The sequence below is a fragment of the Pezoporus flaviventris genome, unplaced genomic scaffold, assembly GCF_033815535.1.
Source record: "Pezoporus flaviventris isolate CSIRO_AGI_PZ_B2104156 unplaced genomic scaffold, CSIRO_AGI_Pfla_v1 ptg000021l, whole genome shotgun sequence".
In the NCBI taxonomy this organism is placed as follows: Eukaryota; Metazoa; Chordata; class Aves; order Psittaciformes; family Psittacidae; genus Pezoporus; species Pezoporus flaviventris.
This window is the reverse complement of record NW_026892569.1, coordinates 9,921,098-9,940,875: the sequence shown is the minus strand read 5'-3', so window position 1 is coordinate 9,940,875 and position 19,778 is coordinate 9,921,098. Positions and strand designations below refer to the sequence as shown.

The 19,778-nt window shown below is 41.4% G+C and overlaps 2 protein-coding genes across 3 annotated transcripts in view; both read left to right on the top strand.

Moving 5' to 3' along the window:
• Positions 1–1,755, top strand: part of IFT122 (intraflagellar transport 122) — a 429,684-nt gene extending 427,929 nt beyond the window's left edge. For both annotated transcript variants that reach the window (XR_009743844.1, XR_009743845.1), the window contains one exon: positions 1,739–1,755. The gene's annotated coding sequence lies outside the window, so the exon portion shown is untranslated. The remainder of the gene's footprint in view (positions 1–1,738) is intronic.
• The window catches only part of THUMPD3 (THUMP domain containing 3), a 350,792-nt gene that overhangs the window by 10,013 nt on the left and 321,001 nt on the right, over positions 1–19,778 (top strand). The gene's annotated exons all lie outside the window — the stretch shown is intronic.

Here is a 19,778-nt window from a genome sequence, read left to right as displayed (position 1 = left end):
GTATGTATGGTGAGAAGCCCCACTGATATTGATCATAGTTTGCTGGATAAGCAACAAGGGACACATGAAAGCCTTATGGAACCAATGCACTCAGGTATGCTCCTCATTGGAAGTATCAACACTGAGATCTCTCTCTTCTGCTTGGCATTGCTTTGCCTCCAACAAGCATTTGTAAGCCATTGCAGCTATTCAGGGTTGTAAAGGTCCCTTTCATTCCTAATTTTGACAATAGGGTCAGACTTCATCTTCTCCGTGGAAGGTATTTGAGTGACTCACTTCTTTGGAGCACTTCTTTGTTCTGTAGGCACAACTGCCAAATAAATATTGCCCTTGAACTATTCAGTTCCTGGTTATAGATTTTGAATATCTTTAGACACCACTGGGGGAAGAAAGTGTACACAAAATAAGAAAGTGTCTGAAAGAAGAGCAACAGTGTCTTCTGCTCACTTACTAGTAGTACTTTCAGAAGTCTCGAGCCTTGGAATTAAAGAAACTTCTCATAAATTTGTGTCACACTTACCTTTCAAGTCAAACATAATTTCAAGTCTGATTTAAAGATCTCCCCTCCAGCTGGGCTGTTAAACTTTCTGAATTCTTTACTGTCTGATAAAGAAGGGGGCTCATACTGCAACTTCTCCCATGTTCTATTTTCTTCTCTTTTGTCCACCTGCCAATTCCAGACTCAGATCTTCAGTGACAGGATATCGAGAGAAAGTTCAGCTGCAGTAATTTGAATATGGAGGACTGAAGTGGCAAGACACACAATAATTGTGTATGCTGGGTGATAGTATTTATGATACCTGTAAAGCTGGGTCAGAGACCTCAGGGTCCACTTCTGATCCAAGCAGAAAAAAAGAGGGACACAATTTAATCAAACAACATTATTGGAAGCTATTTAATTTTCTTAAGTGTTTTGATTTGTAAGGACAGATATGGCACACTTAACACCTCATTATTCATATGTCTATGAAGCAGTTGGCCTCTCCCTACTTTCTCTTCTTATATATCCATTAACGAAATTGATTCTAATAATGGAAACAGTGTAGCCATTGTCTCTATCCCTTCCCAGTGCATGTAAGCAGGAGACTCCAATATGTTCCCAAATGTTCCTGCCCTGCATCATTTTTCAGGACTGTAGAGCAGCCCCTAGCTCAAATGTTCTCAGTATGGTTAAAGGTACTTTGCATTCCTAAAATCAGGATATTGTTTGGTTGGGGTTTTTTTGTTTGGTTGTTTTTTTTTTGTGGGTTTTTTTTTTTTTTCCTCAGAAAGCTGGACAATATTTTACCTGCGTTTCCATCACTCCAGGACACCTTTGATTTCCTCTAGCTATGGCTGAACTGGACCCTTTCGTGGTCAGAATGAGAATGGGTTTTGTATGCCTTAGTTAAGGCAACGGTGATGGAACCACTTGTTTTTCAGGGTGAGTTCAGCCCATTATTTTGATATCACTGCAATACAGATACAGTAGTCTCTTTAAATTTCTTTTAGTGTTCTGTATGCCTCTTTACTGGTGCCATTAGAATTCAAGTCATGCTAGTTCTGGGACATTTTTGCATCTCTGTGTTTTCTAAACGTCCTTCTTCCTGCCCTAATGAAGGATTCTTCAGAGTCTTGTGAAGTTCTGCAATTTCAGCATAATGGACACTGAGAAAATGAAGTGGAAAAATAAAGAAAGGGACTTTGTTCTATCTTTTTTTTTTCCTTCCTTGGGCACGACCTGTTTGTAGAAGAGGAGTTTAAGTTCCTTTTTGCAGATCGTGTCTGCCAGGAGTCACATTGCTCCAGCTGCTCTGAATGGTGCGGACACAGAATGTTTCTATGTACCCACCCTTTGCTGATCATTATACTAGCCAATTACTTACAGCAACTGGAGTGGAGTTTTAGATTCTTTTCTTTGTGTACAGCTTTGGTGGCAGCCATTCATGGAGAAGGAAGACTGTGACTGACCAGGAGGCAAAAATACACTGAATTACTCTCCAGTACTGCTGATCTGAGCAGCAAAAAACCTTGGTGACTTAGAGTGAGCAGTAAAGAACAAAACAAAACAAAAGCAGCAAATGGAAAACATGTTTTTCACAGCAGAGGCTTCAAATGTTCTCCATTTTTTCAGTGAACGTAGGACGTATTTGTTTCTGGCTTTTAAAAAAAGATTAGTTTTGTGTGTGTGTCTGTTTTGCCAATGGCTGATAAATATTTCTGTGGATGGACTTTCAAAGAAAAACATGTTTTTCGGTCTCTACCGGACTTTTATTTCCTTACTTCACACAATTGCAGGAGAGAGTGAGCAGTGAGGAAGGCGGGGGTAGTTGTGCCTTTTACTATATGTCTTTTTTTTCCAAGATCCAGTTTTGCTTACAGATACAAGACAAGGCAAAACATGTTTTCCTTCATCAAGAAAGGAAATTACAGCTATTTTTTATTGCTGGCTTAAATATATATATATATGCGTGTGTGTGTATGTGTATTCTTCTGGTTCAAAGGTCAAGCGGATGACCTGCATTCATTTGAAAATAACATTTTGAGACATGCTGGCATTTTCCAGATTGACAATGGAATGAGTGCTTGTGAAGGCTTGTAGTTTTGACAAATAACCACCAAAAATGTTAAGAATGGTTGCAGTTAGGCGTCTGCTTATGTATATAAGCAGAATATTCTTAGAGGTGTTGGTGTATCTGTGCAAATCCATAACCTGATTCTGAATTCAGAAATGGACCTCAAGTTGCCAGCATGGTAAAAGCCAAGAAACTTCGTATTAGCTCACGTCTAGTGTATTTTTTGTAGATTTTACTTCTCATAGAGTAATTTGTAAATGTGATCTTGGATCTTACATCAAAGTGAGCTGTTTAATGTATATGGTATAGATATATCAAATGGAACTACACTTGCAGATAGATGCTCATTTATTGCAGTGCAGGTCCTTGGTAGGTCTTAGTACTGCTCATGATTGCACATTCTAGAAAATCAGGTGTGTGTGTGTAAATGTACAAGCGTGTATTACTGAGTGTGTATGAAATGTTAAGATGCAGTCAGTGGACCTGAGTGCTTTAATTTTGTTGAGTACAGCCTCAGCTCATTTGAACTTGACCTGCAGAAATGCTGACTGTCTAGAGCTCTAGTGGCAGCAGTAGGTGTTGTGGATGTTAATGGGCTAAAAATCATTAACTGGCCTTGCAAAATGCTGAAGAATCTGTATTTTGCTGGCCACTTTGAAAGTTTCTTTATGGGTGTTCTCTGCTTTTAAACTCTTACTTGAGCCTGACTCTACACGTTAATTAGTAAAATATTTTGACTTATTGATGGAGTGATATGAGTGAATAGAAAATTATATGACTTTAGATAAAGTTATTGTTTTACATTTCCTTGGAAAGGCATATGCCCAGTTAAGTGACCTCGGGCAGATGAAACATGGCTATTTGGAACTTCAACAAAGATGGGCTTAACAGACCTGTTTTTAGTGTAGTAGGTGTTGGTGAAGTTAAAATACTTGGTCTGACTTGGTAGTTTATCTGGTGAAACAGATGTACAAAGCAATAGCAATTTTAACGTGTGTTGAGTACTGTGTCAAATAGCAGTTGACTCCGACAAAAGACTGTCTTCTTCAGTTGATTATTGGTGGCAATAATGACAAAATTTAAGGGTTGTAAGTGACATCATGCAGGCCAGGGTGTGATATGTAGAAGCTTGCTTTTTATCTGGGTATTGGAAGAACCAAATTTAGCATAGGGACTGTTAACCTGGAATGTGCTGTGTGTCTCTCACTGTCTAGCTCCATGGTGTGCAGAAGGTGTCCATTCCCACCTGCCAGGGGAATCTCTTGGGATGCTGCAAAGCTGTGCATCATGCCACCAGCTGGCATGAGGGCACTTTGTGAAGACTGAGAGGAATGCCTCGGTAGGCCCGCTAGCTCATGACCATCACACTTACTGCCCTTTTCCCAAGGATCTGGCTGGTACCCAGGTCAGATTGTTGTCTTGGGAATGTTACTTTGATGGACAGCTAAACAAATTCTCCAGGTCACGCAGTGTATGGCTGAGCAGGTCATCTGTCACAATACGTAACTTAAACCTGCATGTTGCACCCCTGTCACCAGTAACACTACTGTCGGGGCCACTCACAGAGCTCGTTGCTGTTTCTCCAGGGCAAGCTCTGCTGTTTATTTTAATTTGACCATTTTCCCTGGGACATGTTCATCTTTTTGCTTATTTTTATACCTTTTGAGTTCCTCCTGCCCACGTGCTTCTGGAAAGGCTGATGGGGTCTGTACCCATTCCCTAGAGCATGACTTGCATTAAATGAAAGTCAGGAGCATTTTGGCAAAGATCTTACCACCCAAGAAGCCACCAGGGACAGGCAGAGAAGAATGCTCTCTTGCACTGAGCAGGCAGGTGCAGCAGCCTATTTTCAGGCACATGCTACTGATTAAATAACTGCTGGTGAGCACCACAGTAAAATTGTCCAATTGCTTTTCGAGAACTGAGATAATGTTGTGCTTTTTTACCTCAGGGAAAGTTATGGGAAAGCAACAAAAGTCCCATTTCCCAAAGCTCCAGCACTTCTCTATAATTTCCTTGGAAAATTTAGCTTCCTGTTTTCAGACCCTCTTCAGAAGAGCTTCCTCATTCCCCAGAGAAGCTTTCACTTTGACAGCCCCATGAGACAATGGCAGCATCTTTTTACCCTGGGCCTGCTGCCCATGGAGGGTCTGGGCTTTGCGGTCACACTGGCAGCCCACTCTGCCTGGGGGCACTTTGCCCCCTTCAGCCTTGTGCCCCAGCAAGGTCAGCCCAGCACGCTCTTGGTGCTGGGGAGCAAAGAGCTGCTCCTGCCTCATGGGCTGCCTTCCCCTTTGCAGGGCTGTGGGAGACGCTGCCCATGTTAGCTTGAATGTACAAATACAGCTGCTGTTTATTGCCTTGTTTTTCAAGGAAAGTCCTCGGTACATTCAGAGGCTCAGGGAATTTCCACTATTTTTCTCAACGTCCTCCCCCCTCCGCTGGCCTTCAGACACTCACATTGTGTTGTTTTGACGTAATTTCAAGCAAATATTTTGCCACGGAGAGGCAGTGGAGGGTCACAGAGGTCCTCCAGGCTTGGGCTTCAGGCTTTCAACCCTCCCCAGTAAACAATAGCTCTATAACTCATTAAAACTCCCTTTTGATTACTTTTTCCTGTTTCTGATTGTTTTGGACCAGCAGGGGTGGATTCCACACTTCACAAACTTCTTTCTCCTGCTACTAAATTTAAATGTCTCTGAACTGAAAGGAGTTGCTAATCTCTTTGACAATAACTCCATCAAATAGAAATGACAACTGTAAACAAGATTTTAGGCTATTTATGAGTTCTGCAGGGGAATTGTGACTCTGTTTTGCAGAATAATTTTTATCCCTAGAAATTTCTTGAACTATCTTTTCAGACACAGAAGTTACCCAAACCCTAGTACTTTCCTGGTTTCCTAGCCTCCTTATTTTCAGATTAAGTAATAGTCATGTTCTCCCATTGTGGCCTGCATGACGCAAAGCTGGTAATCACCTTCCTTGCTTGTCTCCTGTGCTCTTCAAATTCATGCATCATCTTCTGCTTCACGTCATAATTCAGCACTCCTATTTCTGTCTCCATAGGTTTTCAGTGCATGGTTTTCTCCTGCTTTCAAGTCCCCTAGTTTATACGATCTACCTGTAAAACTCCCTTGCCCAGCTGAGCTTCTTGGCCATTTGTACATTCCATTCTTTTTTAGACCAGGAGTAAGCTCCTGACATTTTCCTACCGCCTCCTTTGTCCTTGACCACATATAGATTAATGAATTAATAAATTTCTGCAATGAACAGGAAGGAGAATTTAAGAAAGTGATTTGCAAAGAATCCAATGCAAAGGAAAAATATGTGCATATTTATCCATCACATCTTTGTATCGCATACACTGCCCACACATATCTAGACCCTAATCTGCTCAATCCGTACTAATCTAGCATGAAATCGTTTTTGTACTTATAGTGCAAAAAGTGGTAAAATAATCAGTTGAAATGGAATCTATATAGCATGGGTCTATATGTGGATTTATTTAGGAAGACAATAGCCTATATTATATTAAGCCTACAACTAAGGTCTAAGGGGGAACAAAGTATGAACGTGTGTACTGGTACCGTGTGTCCTGAAGATCTGTTGGTCAATTTACTGTTATTATTTGTTAAGCATGCTGAGGAAAAATACATTTTTCTTGCCCAGAGAGCTGACACCTTAAATAAAACTGTAACAGTGTACGAGAAGCTGATAAACGCTGTTATTTTTATTACTTCTGCTGCTATTGGCTTGGTTTTAAGCACCCTCTGAGCAGAACGGCCCCAAGATAACACAGTGTTGTAGATCCTAGGGTGGACTCTGTGCCTAGAAGGCGGAATGGCAAAAAGGCACTTCCTGGAAGTTTTAACTTTCTAGCAGCCTGGCTACCAAAGTTGTCCTTTGCAGTAGGATCCAGGGACGGGGAGAAAACTGCTCCAGAACAGCAGGTGCTGTGTAGTGCTGCAAAGCTTGCTACCGTGGTAATGAAGTTCTGGTGCCAACCCTGAAGGACTATGGATCCAGGTGTAATAGGCAAGTTGGATAAAATCTGCCTGAGCTTCACAGAAATCCGTCCATAAACCTGCTGGAAAGATCAGGAGGATAAACTGGTGCCCTCCAGAGGGATGAACGACTGCCACTGAGCAAGAACACAGCTTTCGTGTTCTAATAGGACATGCTTATTCTCAGCAGGTTAACAATGGCCTCATGAGGACTACTCCAGAAGAGAATTTGGTCCTATGTTTACCTTCAAGACCGCTCCCAGGACTGTGCTCCCATAATGATACGATTTTGAGTATGACGTAGTTGATCTTACATATGTACTTGTATATGTATTTACACGCAAACAATGATTATTGTGTGCATATATATATATTTATATATATGATTACTGTGTGTAAATATTCACACACTGGTAATTATTTTTAAATAAGAATTAAAGAAAATAACATGCATATGCTGTCCTAAAGAAACTTTGAAAGTGAAGACGACAAGAATTGTTTTCCTGGAGCAAATACTTCTGTGTTTGGTTGGTTGGGATTTTTTGGTAAACTATATAAGAACGTGACTCATACGTTTTTGTGGAACACAATTTTAAGAAAAGCACACAAACGAGATGTGAATTTTACAGCTGAGCCTCAAAACTGTCTTTCTAACTTAACACCTTGAAAAGATGAGCTAAATATAGGAGGTGTAATTACTCTTCCCCATTTGCTGTAGCTCTGTTCTCCAGTTACGCTTTCTTTTTTGATTCTGCCATGCTGCATGCAGTGTGACCTTTGAGAGATAGCAGTGAACTTCCTAGGTGTGTTAGCAGTGTCTCTGGCCTCACGTGAGGTGACCAAATCAATTGTAAGATCCAGATGTGAAGGATGAAATGTGTTTTTCCCAACTACAGCATTTGGGTCTTTCAGCATCTTCCCGACTGCTCTATTACAAACATTTCTTGGCTGACTCTCTGGCTTGCTTTGGGGTTGCTGTGAGGTTTGTGGTTAAGGTTATGTAGGGGAGGAAGGCTGTTCCTTTACACCGTTTAGCTAAGGGAGAGTATGGGGAGCTCACACTGGTCTCTGGAAATCTCTACATTCTGCTCCATTTCAAAGGAAACAAGCATGGGGAGGTGGGGATGAAATGATAACAGCTGGCTGGAACAGGGCTTGTTTTCCACAATGAAGGCATTCAGCCAAGCCATAGAATAAAAGAATGCCTTCCTATTTACCAGCTCTTCTGCAATCTTTCAGAACAAGCTTGATAAGATGCAGGCACCCTGCTGACTTCTAATAGCTTCAGATGGGGTTTTCTCTCTGAAGGGTCATCTTATCCAACTGAGCTTTTCTATTAGCAGTTTCCATCAGAGATGTTGCATTATGCAAGTGCATATCCTTCTTCAGCGACTTGGGAAAAGCAGGTACTTACCTCTAGGTTAAACCTAGAGACACAAGTAATGAAGTCTCTCACAGCTTCTGGTGTCCGTGTGTGTAGCAGTCTTATGAAAATGTGCAGATAGAACAGGGAATTCTTTCAAATGGTGAAGTTGCTGTTTTGTGGAGTAATGTGGTAACTGCCAAATCATTGGTCCTCTACATTTTAGTGGTTTGGAAATGCTTCACCTACACCCATGATTCCCCAACATTTTCAGATCCTGTTTTCCATGTACAAATGATTCCAGCAAGTAGTATTTACACCAAAGGTTTAACTGGAAAGGGTGTGAAGGCAATGACTTCATAGAGAGCATCTTTTCTGTGGCCTCACAAACCACCACATGGAATCCAGCTTGGAGTCCACTGACTGAAAAAGCTTTGTGTTGGAAAAAAAAATTGAGTTTTCAGCAAAAGATGTGCTCCAGTGACAATATTTCCTTTCTATGACAAGTTTCAGTTTTAACTTTAGAAGAATGGGAAAATGCTGTATGCCTTCAAACACCACCACATCTTGGTTCAGGTCAGCATACAGTGTCCTGTGGGCACTGTGCACCTTTATTGTGCTCGGGCCCTTTTGAGGTAAGGATTGGCCCTGCTATGTTTGTGTACAGCATCAAGAGACCATCCCATTTCTGATTTGGGATGATTTTGTGCTAATGCAATATCCGGTGGAAGCTATGATAGTGATTATTCACCTCAATATAGAATGAAAGCAATTAAAACACTTCCTACGGCAAAATATGCCCATAAGAATGAAACTTTGTCTGTTTGGTTTCAACAAAATTTGGAGATACATAATTGGTTTCACATTGACTTAATTTCCTCCTATTGTCTTTCTATTTTTTCTCATTTCACATTTTATTATCTTTTTTTCTCTCCTCTCTTTGACAGAGCTGTTTTTTCAGTCAGGTACTGGACAGTATGGTCCTCTTCCACACATACAAGCTGGACCAAGTGCAGAATTTACTTGCTGCATAAGCAAGTAAAACCAAAAAGACTGCACATTTCTGACCTGCCTTCTACCCCATCTGTTCTGTATGCATGGATAGTCTGTGCAAGTACTTCTTAGGGAGGTTTGCTTCCCCCCCAAAAGGATGAGATAAGTTACTGTTAAATTACTTCAGCAATCACAGAGTTCTGGCATTATGAAGGCAGTGGTGCAGGGAAAACCATCTGCCTTTTTGCAGCACCAACCTGAAAGCGTTAATGTGCCTTAGGGAGAAGACATAACATGGCCTCCATGTCATGAACCCTCATGCAGGTACACTGCCAAGAGATGTACAGCATTTAAACATCTCTTGGCTGAAAGATCAGGGATAAAGCCCGTAACTAGAGGTTATCCATTTCAAATTTAGGTCAATTTATGTACAATTAATGGAGAGAAATGTCTCTCAGTGTAAATGGCAGCTGCTCTGCTGAAAGTCTGTGAAGCTCTATTGTTCTTCACTGGGACTAAACATATCTGTGCTGCATAAGCAGCCAGGCTAGAAATTTAGAGGCCCTTCCTCTAGTTTTTCTGAATGGTATATCACCTTACAGCACTAACATGAGCACTGTTAAGTGCCTGACATTTACCGCTTGCAGCTCTGAAATGTTTTATGGTGGAGGGAAGCTCCAGTGCAAGCCTTGGGGATACTATATATTTGCCCTATGACAAACACGAAAAATTTGCAATCTCTTTTTTAGTAAAAAAGTCTTTATGCCATACTTGTCCTAAGTATTACTGGTACCCAAAGACTTGCGAATTCAGTTCAGGAAGCGTTTTCTACACTCACTAGTTCATCAAATTCTTTGCCTTATCCTCAGACAGGACATGCGCTTCCACTGTTAAAATGGGAGCATTTCCCATTTTGCCTTTCCTTCAGGCTCAGAATACCTTTTTGCACTGTCTGGAGGTGGGAGTGCTGCTAGGTGACAACTAGTGGGTTTAAAATCTGAATGGGAACTTGAAAGTCACCTCAACATAATACCACAGTCTGAGATACCGTTGCTTCCACGGCATGACTCCTGTTCCTGCCTGCATGCACAAGGATGGCTTGCTTATGGTGATCTTCAGGGAGATATAATTGCATGTATCTTTCATGTCTCTGTCATGACAAGCAATAGACCACTATGGAGTATGCTGCAGAGATACAGAATTCTGTATAAACAAAGCTGCTTGAATTTTCCTTTATACTCATGACAGGCTTGTATGAAGCGTAACAAAACACATTGGTTGGATATATTTAGTTAATGATAAGATTTATTAAGTAAATACCACTATGTTTTTACATCATTTTTTAGCTACTCCCAATACATAAAAAAAAAAGCATGAAGCTTCCAGGTATGTGGATATTGAAACTGAAGGCTTTGATTTAGCCTCAGATGAGGAAGTAGGACATGATGCAAAGATCTGTACCTCATAGGTACAGCTAGCAGAGACTGAAGAAGGAGCATAGTCAGCTTTCATGGCTAGAAAGATGAGCTTAAGCACAGTGGCTGTAGAGAACTTCAGCCTTCCTTCTTACCCTGAGACCAGGCAGGGCATGAAGAAACCCCTGAATCCACTTCCAATGACTGGATTTAGCTTATTTCAACCCTGTTAAGGAGAGGACTCTTCCTGTAGCAGTGTGATTCACATATGGCTCAGGTTAGGTTCCCAAGCTAAGGTAGCTTAGCTAATTTAGCTTCCCAAGGAACACCTCATGTGCGAGGTGACACTCACTGATAGCCGATGTCTGTGTACCTCTGCGAAGGAAAAACACAGTGTGGGAATGAAACAGGAACCATTCAGTGTCTCCTTGTTTTGCTGGAGTAACGATGAGGCAAGTTGAAAAGCACACAGTTCAGCCAGGTAAGGACCCAAAATCCAGCACCAAAGATAATTATGAGATACTGAACAGCAGTTGGTCAGCCTTACTCCTTGCAGTTGAGCACAAGCACTCACTGCAGTTGGTTTGAGCACTGCTGACCATAAATGCTGCACATGCTGCATCCAGCATCTGAACTTGTGTTTGCACTGCCCTGAAATGTCTGAGCTATGCAGTATCTACTGCGCAGACACAAAGATACATTAATGCTTGCAAATTACAGCTGTCCCCAAGACTGTCAGAGCCTTCAGTAAATTTGTGAGCTGTATATGTCAGTTGAGGGAAGGTGAAAGGGGAAGGGTGGCAGAGCAGTTGCGCTTGCAGCCAGCTCCTGCAGGACTTGTGTCACGCTGTCCATTGTTTACTGGAAGTCAGCAGCTAAATTAAACTGGTTTGGGGTGGGTTTTTTGGGGTGGGTTTTATTTGTTCGTTTGGGTTTTGGTTTTTTTTTTTTTCCCCTCTCACTGTCTGCAGAAGTCAACTTAAAAAATAACAGTTACTGTAAGAAATCTGTATGACCTGAAGCCTGACGTGCACTCTAGGCTCTGACCTCTGCTGGGTATCAGAAGTGCTTGTGTCTACCTGAATACAGGCTGGAGTGGGAAAGCTTTTAGAATACAAACATACACTTCTGTTAATATGATTTCAGAGGACATCTGTATCTGCGTGAGAAACAGCTTTTTAAATTACAGAATATAAATCTTTAAGACAGGGGTTGTGTGCATTGTTTCAGGAGCCTGAAAGAGCAGTCACTCTTGTGACTGAGGCTCTTTGTGGGATTGAAGGCAGACATGCATTTGTGATTCCTGCAGGTTTATGCAGGTGGTTGACTGGTTTGGAAGAAAGGACTTGTCAGCCTGGATGTGGTTCCAGCTTGACTCAGGTGTTCAGGTTGTGACCTGATGAGCAGGCCAACCCGAGGAATGCAAGCAAGGTGATTTATTGCGGAAATATCATAACTATTCATGTCAAAAATCTACACATGACAAAAAGCAACCTACCCAAACCTTTCTCTAAAAAGACTAAACTTGTCCAAACAGAAAGGGTTGGATACAGTTAACCCCTCATAAGCGATAAAAGGGGGTGTGAACCTTGCTGAGTCTTCATTTCCATGTCCAGGGACAGCTGTAGTCTCAGAGAAGTTGCCCCTGTATCTACGCAAGCCTATGGAATAAACTGTACAGAGGTATAAAACACTGAACAACTTGGCCTAGGAGCTATTTTAGCCCGTATCTCCTGTAAGGCACTTGAAGGTGGATCCAGTGTCTTCCAGCTTTTGTGTCCCTCACCAATGGAGTCCTTTATTTTCTGGAGTTCTTCCAAGTCCAGGCCAGCTACACAATTTCTCTGTTGCCTCTGTTTCCTGCAATGCTTCCCTTGGAGTCCTTGCATGCCACAAAGTGGATGCCTTGTACCAGTGACCAGACCGTATCTGCTGGCCATGGATTTCCCAATTTTAATTGGTTTTCCTGACAGTGCTGACTTGTATCCACTGAATATTCAGGGCTCATTAGTGTTTCTTTTATAGAACCTATAAAAATGTGTTCCAGACTGGAAGTTTGACGGTGTGCTTCTACCTCAGTAGTGGAAACTTGTGAACTGCAGGGTCACATTGGCTCTCTTCAGTGAATGGACAAGATTGGATTTCTCTTTTTTTCCACACCAGTTCTGGTGAAATATTAACCTTGGTCTGATGGTGCTAAATAAATTCATATGATTAATGTTTTTTAGAGCTTTGCTACTTTGTGAGATCATTGGTGGAGTTGGGCAAACTTCCATTTTTCAGTTCAGTGTCTTGTCAAAAAACCTGTGAAGATGATATGAGGAAGACTCATTTAGTCTAAGCTAAACTAAAGCTGACTATTTTGGGCAAGAACAGAGATCCAGCTCAGAAAACATAATCTCAAAATCCACCCAAAGTGGATTTTAAATTCAGTGAAATATTTCAATTTTCCTTTTATTTCTGTGATTATCTGTGTATTCAAAACTTCTTCTTCCACCTTCAGACAGATTTTAAAATAAAAATGCTCCTTCAGAATGAGGAGTTGGAAAGATCAGTCTGGGGCAACACTTAGAAGAAACTTTTTTGTAGTTTTCAGATGAAATGGTTTATTTAAAGGCATTGAAGTTATTTTTTCATGTGTTCCAGAGAGGTCTTCCCTTTGATTTATTTTAAAATTTACGAATTTGTCAGACCTGAGTAATTCTAGTCCACGTTAAGTTTCACTTTTTGGGTAATTCACTATTTTCCAAACATTAAATAATTAGCCAGCTCCTGTTGTTGACAATGGGGATGGCACCTGAGATTAATAACAAGTACCTGTTGTTTGAATACCTCTCCTATATCCATGTTGGAAGTAGATTTGCCATCTTTTGTGGCTTAGAGAGTACCTTGTACAGCCACCCCATCCTAGACACAGAGAGTATTGCTGTAGCCACCTTTCACAGAATTGGTGGTCGCCTTAGGCCAGTGCACAAGATGCGTTGGGAAGATCCTCTCGTTGAGTTACAAGGTTCAGAAAGGATCCCCTTTGATTTCTAGCTAATCCTCAGATATTAGAGGGGCTGAGTATGGATGGATTCAATCCCAGTCTCAGACTTGGTCAACCATTTATGTCTAAGGAAGTGTTTAGTACTGGCATCTTCTGGCAAACACAAGCCTGAAGTGATATACAATCACACTATAATCACTAATAACAGCTACTGTGAGTCATCTAGCACACAGAAGATAAAGCTCTTACCCAATGGGTGTCACTATGGGGGACAAGACAGGTTCAGCCCATTGACTGATCCCAGAAGTTATGATGGAGTCTTCCCTGCTTTCCCTTTCCTAATTTCACATATTTATACAATTTGATCAGGGTTAGTAACTTCCTGTAACCTTCCTGCCATGTATGGAATGGTCACCAAATTTCCATGAGGTTACATCATTTCCTTTGAAAGCACATGCTAGTCATGTTTTGCTGGTGCGTGAAGCCATGTGTTGATGAAGTCCATGTGCTCCCAGGACCTACCAAGCTTCAAGGATAGTCTCTCCTGATTAAAGATTCCTTAGCTTTGTTTCCTAATCTGCCTACACAAGGGCAAAGCCTCCTCTCCCACTATCAGTTGTTTGTCTGTGTTGTTCATCTGGACCTTGTAGGAGAGGCTTCTTCATAGTAATGCGAGTTTCAATTTTTACCTCCACGACTGTGGAGCTGGAGTGGTTCCAGTCACACACACTTTGTTACTGATGGGTGTAAAATCCTCTCGCTTTGCTTTCACAAATACAAGTCTAGTTTCCTTGTTAGGCAGCTGCTGCGTGGTTTATGAGGACATGGTGCCTTCATTCTCCCACTCCTGCAGGGACTGTAACAGAGCCTGGCCACAGGGCCTTCACTCCGCTCCACCCTCTGGTCAGTTTCTCTTGGCATATGCCAAGGTTGCCTGGGGAACTATCACCAGGTAGATACACCAGCTACGTCCCACCCTGGGAGCAGCAGCTGCATTCTACCCCAAGGTTTCCTCAGTGTTATAATAGAACTTTGGGGACTGGGGGAGGTGGTCTCTAATTTCCCCCATATTCCCACACCACCAGCCCTGTCCTCTATCACGACTGCTCTGACACTACATGATGCACTCCTGCCACCTCTCCACTGCTGCATATTCTACAGACCCAGAGGTCACAGCTTGCATTCTGCTCCAGAGTTAGAGGGGAAGTTACCTCGCTTGCATTCCTACACTTGTCTATAGGGGTATGTATCCAAGAGAGGGAATTGGTGAGTTCTTTAGTCATTAAGATGTTATTTCTGTTGCTCCAACATCTGCATCCAGCATGTCACTGAATGGCAATCCACTCATCCTTCCAGATTCCCCAACTCCTTTCCTGTGCAGCTTTCACCCCATCATGTCAGTAAGGTTTGACTACTTCCATAAAGATCTCTGGGGGAAACCACTTCAGAAACAAGGTGATCTAAAAATCTGCAACATATGCACGAAATGCATAGGAGCCATCAGCTGCCTTTGATGTTGAGAAGACAAATCTTCCCAGACATTTTTTATTTCTAGTTTTAGACCAGACTGGAAAATCAGATACTTCTGGCCGTCAAAGACCAGACTTTGTGAAAGCAAGATTTGCCCTTGGATTTGCCATGGCAACTTGCTGTTGAACCCACACGCTGTATATAAGCTGCATAAATTAAAATGTAACTTTCATTGAGTGTTCAGGAATACACTCCATGAACAGCTTGTGTTCAAAATAAAGATTGCTTCACTCACTTCTGTATTATACAAATGAGAGTTGATCACCAGGCTTCCTGGGGAGATCCAAATTATGGCTATTTCCATGAAAATAAAAACTTATCTTGATTCCTCCTAGACAGTTCTTGCCAAGGAGTTGAAGTGACTTGTCTCAAAATAGAGTAGCAGTTCCCCACAGACACGGTATGGTATTTATATAGAAAACAACTGTAAGGAGCCCTTGATGCTTTGGAGACAGAAGATTGTCTGCGATCATCCTTGCAAGGATGGGTTCGCTGGACGTACATACAGAAACACAGCTGCCATCTGCATCCCAGGCAGAGAAAGAGTAACAGCAACAGTTAGTAGGGATGTGACATGGGGGATGAAGAGGGACAAACAGGCTGATGATCTTTGTGTCAGGTTTTCTCATTTCCCAGATCTGAATCTATATGAATTTTGACTCATTCCTAACTGCTTTATGAGGCATCTCAAGCTGTGTAAACAGTAACGCAATAATGGCAGATCACAATACACTCTTCACAGACCATGAAGAATAGCATATGAGCCAAGCAATATGCTCTCTCTAAATTATACAGTGCTTCTTGAAGACAGGAATATTAATCACCCCAGGAACTGACAGAATCTGATGTAAGAGACTGTTATTATTATCTCCCGTGGAAGCCTTTGCAATGGGAATAGTAGTTTTAATAATGCCAGAACAAAATAAGCTGGGTTGGCTGGGCTTGTGGCAAATGGGAACACTGAGAAAGGCAGTATATAAATAGAGAATATTTCATAATATTCTCCTAATAATTCATGAAAGAGGTGGGCCAGATTTCTCTAATGACAGCTCAGACATGATGGGGGGAGGGAGAAGTTTTTGTTTTAAAGGTTGTATTTGCTTCATCAATCATCAAAATCGTGTTAAAAGTCAAATTCAGTTATCATGTTCTTGTTGCTGTCCAGAGACTGAATGTATTAGAGGGACTTTATATACAATTTCTGCCACAAGCAATTTATTGTTATTTTATTATTCTATTCTGGCTGGTTCCCATGGAGTCTCTGAAGCCAAATCGTATCAGAGGAAGATGAATATTAACAATCATATCTCTCTCAGGAAAGCTAATAAAAGAATAGAGATCTCATGCCTTGGTTCAACAGAGCACTATGAAACGTCCATGGAAATGTTGACATTAGTTCTCATGATTGCTAGCTCAGTTATTTACTGCTCAGCTTGAGCACAAGACTTTTCTATACCTGTGCTAAGACCCAGCAAGATTACAATGGAAACCATGAATTTATAAGCTAAATGATGAGGTGTGTGGCCGAAGTAGAACTGTCATCAGGTTTTAGTAGCAAACCAAAGAGCCAAGAGGACATTGATTCCTTCCTTCATTACATTCTGTTTTGCATGTATGTGCAATCTGCCTCAGAGCATTACGTACCAATTAATAATGAAATTAATAATGATAAATTGGTGCAGAGTCTTTAGGCAGATAGCAAACTGCCCATTTTTTTTTTAAATATTAAACCAATCTATGGCTTAAGAGTTAGCTCTGAGTACCCAGTATGAGACATTCAAACTAGGCTGGCAGCTGTGACTGGGAGTGAGTCCACTGATGCTGTATCACTTCCCTTATGGGAGGAGTACAATCAGGCATTTGGCTTTAAAGTTCCTCAGGCAAAAGGGGGAAAAATAAATTGAACTGTATGAATTGAGACATTTTTAAACCTTGTTTTCCAGATCAATTCTCTTTAGTACAGGTATCAACTAAAGAGAAAATTTAGGTTTCTCTTAATATATTTGCAAGATGCACAGAAAATAATGAATACACATATGAATTATCTTATTCCTGCAAAGGGAGTGGTAAGACCCTTAGTTGCTTGTATCAGACAAGATGCTGATAAGAAATTCTGGGAAACCCCTCTCCCTGGCTACCTCCATTCCAGAGCAGAATTATTTAAATAGGGAGGTAACACTACTTTTCCAGCCCCTGCACACTGGTGCCTGAGGTAGACATCAAGCTCCATTCAAGATTGTAATAGCCTTTGGGTTGACACTTTGTGTTGCTACTATGGCCTGGACTCTCAGGCCTCTATTCACAGTAACAGCTACTCGTGACACTTCAGCTAAAAAGGATTTCTATTGAAAAAGGCCAGTCTGTCTGAAAATTTTTGAGGAGGGGGGCAAAAGGTAGAAATTATTAATTTGTGCCGTTTCAACAAAACAAACACTTAAAAACTTCATTAACAAATGAAGGATGCGACAATGGTGGCTTTGCAATGCCTGCTTCCAGTCTCTCTCCTGAGCATGAGAAATACCACATCAGTTAAAATAGGCAACAGCAACTATTCCTTATTTCCTGCTGCATGCTTGGCTTATAGCTGGTTGTGGAGCTGGAATATTCCCCTTTGCCTTACTAAGCTTTTTCCTGATACTGGTTTGAGTCATGCATTATTCTCCACGAGTTAGAGAGGGCATGAGCCCTCGTTGTCCCTCAGTTAGAAATCATCAGGGCAGGTCTCCGATAGCTGGTTCCCTAATATGCTGACTAAATTCTGAGATCTAATAACCAGGATCAGTGACCACAGAGTTATCATATGATAAACTGTGTAGAGGACTGTGCCGGTTTTAGATAACCAAGTGTCTCTCCAGTCAACACTCTTACATTCAGGCTGAACACAGCATGCACATGTGACTCATACAGCCACCTCATACATGCACTACAATTTGTATGATTTCATTTTCATCTGTTTTCATCACGTGTGAAACAAAGGTATTCACAGTGCTATTTTCAGATTGTAGTTGCTGTTTTCCTCCTCCTTTACCAACATTATCAATAGGCTTGAATTAAAGTAGCATTGTGGGTTCAACTGTTTAACATGGTAAGATGAGGTGACATTACAGGCTTGCAATATGGAAACATTTTCACCTGGAAACAGCACTTTCAGCCTTTCCACCTTTTTTTTCTTGTGATAGAAGCTACTTTATAAAAGTGAAGAAGCAACAGAAAAGCAATGAACCTGGCATAAAAGGAGGATGCTTTGGTTGCTCCCAATGTATTTTTTTCCCATGCTTGTTAAATGTCTCCCAGAAAGTTTCTGTTTCCTAAACTGAAAAGGAAATTTAATAAGCCTTTCACTGGCTTGCAGCCTCTGTTGTTGTTTGGTAATATTCACAGGTCTTTGCAAAAGTGTGTTGAGCTGAAGTTAAACCTTGTGTAGGTAAACTGAAGTTAAACTTCATGCTCCAAACCAGTGCCCATGGAGAGGTGTTCTCCTCACCTTCTACTCCGTCAGGTTCACTTACGCTTTCCTGGGAAGAAACAAGAAAATCAGAAAAAATCAGAAAATCCCTATGGGGCAGAGAGCTAATTGAGCAGTGTGTAGTGCTGGCAGCTGCCAGAGGCATGCTGAGGAATGCGCCCAGGTGGTATGTGCCAAAACATAGCTGCTGCCAGAAGAATTCGTACTCCCTCTCTCACCTGGTAGAAAACAGCCAGTACGCAGGAAGGTGACTGTGAGAAGTGGCATGCTTCATACCATAGAGGCTGCTTGGAATCCCTGCTTGTCCCAGCTGGTCCATACTGAATGTACAGAACTATGCCTGGATGAACAGAGGATCGACAAATGGCTGGTACGCTGTATCGCTGCCTATTGCAGCACCAGCCACACACTGCTGCCAACTTATTACCAAATGTATTAAGGTATTTTTGGTCCCTAAATAAGAGCAATAAGTCTATGGTGTTGAGAGTTTGTCTTTACCTTGCAGTAATTTATTATCCTATCATCACTCTTTGAAAACATCTGTCCTCAGTACTTCCTTCCTTGCAGCTATGCAATATTAAACATTCGTAAAGCTTAACCATCAGCCATAAGCTCAACAAACTGCTGTAAGGTGGAACTAAAACCTTTATTTTGGCGATTTATTTTAGGCACAGATGTGATAAAGGAGCCCATAAAAATCACAGCCTACTTGTTTTCTTTTTTTTTTCCCCGCTGCTGTAACACTTGCAGTGATTATTTGACATTTTTAAATGTGTTTGGATGCTGCAGAGGGATTTGTTTTGGTTCTCAGGCAAACACAGGTAACCCAACAAAACTGAGAAGCTGAAAAATGATGTGTTTTTTACAGCTGGAATCTTAATAACTGTTCAGGTAATTGGCTAGCTGCTTACCTATGCTTACTTAATGCTTACCTCTAATGAGGCAAAACTTGCAGACCCATGTTTTTTTTCATACAGTCTGTGCTGGGGGCAGAATTTGAGCAGTGTGTTATCAGTTAAATAGGACTCAATGGAGGGAAGGTGGAGAGAGAGAGGAAGTTCAGTCTTTGAGCTCAAGTTTCCAGCTCATGTCTGATTTGCCCCTGAAGTAACAGGGTGGGATCAAACGTAGTCTCCTCTCTCTCCCTTTCTCTTACAACCTGAGTAAAGATAATGCAGTGAGTAAATTTGTAACATCCTGGGAAGACATGGAAGAAGGTTTGCTTAGCTTTAGCATCATAAGAACATAAATAGCTGTTGTACTAGGTCAGACCAATGGCTCGGTGTCTTGTTGGCCAAAAGTGGATGAACAGCAGGGAGTATGAGAATGCAATGAGTTTATCACTGTACTCCTTGAGAATGCTCTCACTCTCCAGCATTCTTCATTTGTATTCAATTATCCTTCTCCAGCATAGTTCATTTGTAGCCAAAAATGGTACTGTTGTGCTAAAAATCCTTTGGTGG